This window comes from Tupaia chinensis, unplaced genomic scaffold (assembly GCF_000334495.1).
Source record: "Tupaia chinensis unplaced genomic scaffold, TupChi_1.0 Scaffold139585_1, whole genome shotgun sequence".
NCBI classification, from domain to species: Eukaryota; Metazoa; Chordata; class Mammalia; order Scandentia; family Tupaiidae; genus Tupaia; species Tupaia belangeri.
This window is the reverse complement of record NW_006199468.1, coordinates 122450-125759: the sequence shown is the minus strand read 5'-3', so window position 1 is coordinate 125759 and position 3310 is coordinate 122450. Positions and strand designations below refer to the sequence as shown.

General features: G+C 64.8%; 2 non-coding genes across 2 annotated transcripts; one reads left to right on the top strand and one right to left on the bottom strand.

The window, feature by feature from the left end:
* Positions 1–1090: 1090 nt before the first annotated feature.
* On the bottom strand, positions 1091–1162 carry TRNAE-CUC (transfer RNA glutamic acid (anticodon CUC)). The gene has a single exon. It is a non-coding gene; the product is annotated as a tRNA-Glu (tRNA).
* Positions 1163–2777: 1615 nt separating this feature from the next.
* On the top strand, positions 2778–2860 carry TRNAL-CAG (transfer RNA leucine (anticodon CAG)). Its single transcript has one exon. It is a non-coding gene; the product is annotated as a tRNA-Leu (tRNA).
* Positions 2861–3310: the final 450 nt, after the last annotated feature.

The following is a 3310-nucleotide window of genomic DNA, read 5'->3' as shown; positions in this document are numbered from 1 at the left end:
GGGGAAAAGGGGGGGCCCCGGCGGGCCCCCAAGTGGAGGAGCGTCTGCAGGATGTCCCCTGCCATTGTCAGAGAGGATGGAGAGCTTGGGAGGTGAATCGGAATCAAGGGGGGACTGGGAGAGTCTATCCTGACAGCCATCTACCCGTCACTGCCACGCTCCACTGCCTGGCCTTTCGTTTTGCGGTCCCCTCTGGCGCCATTATCAATCTTATCGCGTCCACCAAAACAATTCTGGCTTAGTGAGGTGACCGGACTCCCTCAAGATTCACCTTCCCACCTCTGCCGCTCCCTGCCCCCCACAGCAAGGGCACTCGGCTCCCACGAGCTCCACTGGCGTCCCCTCCAAAGCCAACAATGTGCCAGTGCCTGCAAGCACTCAAGAGCCCACACGCCTGTCGGCACCAGGCGACCTGACGACCGCAGGCCCTGGCCCGTGGCCTGTGGGGGCACACGTGAGCCTCTGCAGGAGTGCTCGGATCCAGGGTGAGCTGTGCGAGTCCCACAGGGTGTTTTTACATGACAGGACGCTGGCTGCGAGAGTCGCTTGTGCTGTGAGGAGGCGAGTGGCGAGCACTGGGTGTGTGTGTTGTTTTTGCCGGGGGTGTGTCCCGTGTGAGTGAGTGTGTGGGGGAAAGAGGAGAGTGTGTGGGTTGACCAGCTGGGAGGAGAACGGTGGCCCACTGGATGGGGGTGATTTTGGAGGTCAAGAAGAGCAGAGGGGGAACCAGCAGTTAGTGTAATGGCGAGCGTGCCCAAGATCCGCAGAGGAGAATGGAGGAGAAGGGATTGCAGCGTGACCATCCCCCCTGGGGGGTGATTTCTCGCTTTCTGTCTCTATGTCTCTGTCTGGCGAGCGCATGCACTAGCGAATAAAATCCTCTCCAAAAAAAAAAAAAGAGCAGAGGCAGGAGAGCTGCTGGGAAGAAGGAAGAGCTGAAAAGGCAGAGGACCAGGTCAAAAAGACACGAGGTGAGGCAACCATTGGGGCAGGCGGATGGTGGAGGGCGCCAGACTGGACTGGGCCCAGCGCCATCCAAAATGGCTGCAGGTATGAGAAATGGCGGCAGTTCGAGAGACAGAAGAAAAGCTTCCCTGACCGGGAATCGAACCCGGGCCGCGGCGGTGAGAGCGCCGAATCCTAACCACTAGACCACCAGGGAGGACTGAATGAAACTCCCAATGTGCACCTCCTGGACCTAGCTCCTCCGTAGTCAACCCCCGATGTTCCCCGCCCTCCCCTGCTCAAACGCCTTGTTTCCACCAGCTGGCAGCACCCCAAAACTCCGTGCACCTCTGCCAAAACACACAAACACACGCACACGCCCGCTGGCCTCGGTGGCAGCCCAATCGCCCCCGCAAGGCGCTGGGCACCATGGCCCTGCAGCTGTGCAAAAGGTGGGCACGCTGCGTTGGCCGGTAATCGAGCTCGGCTCAAGTGCTTGGAAGGCAGCTCCGCTCACCGCTTCACCACCAGCGCGCAAGGACGTACGGGTTCACCGAGCTCCCGGCCCCCGGGCTCCCCAGCCAGCCCGACTTTCCAGCTCCGCCCGCGGGTCTGCACTCCGCAGTGCCACAGAGCCACCGAGAGCCGCCCTGCTCTCCGCGCGCGCAAGCCGGGTTCCCAGGCGCGCACACGCTGCCCTGGCGCCCACCTCCTGCTCCCCTCTCCCCCGGACCTCGGCTCCAGGAGGCAGCACGACCCCGACCTTCCGCGCCCTCGGCTCCCGCGTAGCCCTCGCCAAAGCCCTTCTCCGCCACCAGGGGCCCCGCAGCCCACCCCGGCCTCAGCCACAGGGTACTTGCTCATCCGCCTCCCACCGGGCGCCAGACCCGGCACCCACTTTGGACGGCCGTCAGTCGGGCACGGGCACCGTGGAGTGCCAGGAGGTCGCGCCGCTATGGGGAGGAAAGGAAGCCAAGCGGACGAGCAGAGCCCGCGGGGACATGGAAGGCGGGTGTGGCGAGCGGGTTAGGAGTCCGGGTCGGTCCAGTCCAGGCCGGGGCTGGTGATGGCGCCCCGCAGTGAGTGTGGGCGGCGGGAGAGAAGGGCTGTCTCCGGCGCCAAAAGGTGGTGGAATTTCGACAGCAGGAACGGAGGCAGCGTTGGCTAAAATGGACGGCTGCCTCCCCGTCGGGATATCGAATCCCAGTCTCCAGGATGACAGGCGGGGATACTCACCGTTATACTAACGAGGATCGGGGAGGCGACCTCTGGGACGCCAGGCCCTTCTCCCGCCGCCCACCACTGCCCTGCCCTGCTCTGCCCTGGCCTACCCTGGCAGGGGCACCGCACCCACCCGCTAGCCCTCTCCACCCACAACCTCCCCCAACACACACACACCGCGATGACCCCCTCCGATCAGGATCCGGAACCCGACCCTGATCCCGACCCTGATCCCGACCCCGACCCCGACCCTGACCCTGGTGGCACGAATCGCCCGCAAACGTTCCACGCCTGTTCCCTCCCCCGCGGGGTTGGCGCCCGGAGGGAGTGGTGGGGCGTCCAGCCGAAGGCTGCGACGGAGAGGAGGCGAGCGGCCAGGTGGGTGCGCGTCAGCCGGGTTGTGGAACCAAGGACGTGGGCCCTGTCTGTGGGCCCCCGCGGCAGCCACCCGCGAAGGCAGGCTGCGTCGCAGCTGTGGGAGCCAGGACTTCAGACTCCGCTGCCAGCCGCCTGCTCACCGGGACTGCCGGACACCTGGCCTTGAAGCCACTAGCCCAGGGCACTTGTCACCAGCTCCCAGTCAGATCTGCAAGGAGGGGCCCAGGAATGTCGTCAGGATGGCCGAGCGGTCTAAGGCGCTGCGTTCAGGTCGCAGTCTCCCCTGGAGGCGTGGGTTCGAATCCCACTCCTGACAAGCCATTATTTTGGCTGCCCGTACTAGAGTCAACACCCATCGCCCACTCGGTTCTTCGGTTCCTTCTGGCTTGTCTCCTTGCCCACTCTCCCTACACCAGCCTCCCCTCCATCACCAACTCCCCAATGCATCTGCTTCTCAGGCAGCTAGCCCTTTTCCCGCCCATCTGCCGCTCTGCTCCGAACACCCCAGCACCTCTGCGCCAGCCCCTTACCCCAACTCTTCCCAGCGCCTCCTCTCCCCTGCCCACTGCCTTCCTGGGAGCCAGGCGACCGCTCTACCTGCCGCCAGCCAGCCCGCCCCCACGCTCTGCCCATAGGCTCTTTCTATCCATCCTGACGGTCCAAAGTTCCCATCCCTACCCGACCTCCACCCTCACCTACAGCACAGCGGAGCCGGTGCCTGGGTGCCCCGGTGCCTGCGAGTCTATGGCCGGCTGCTCCAGCGAGG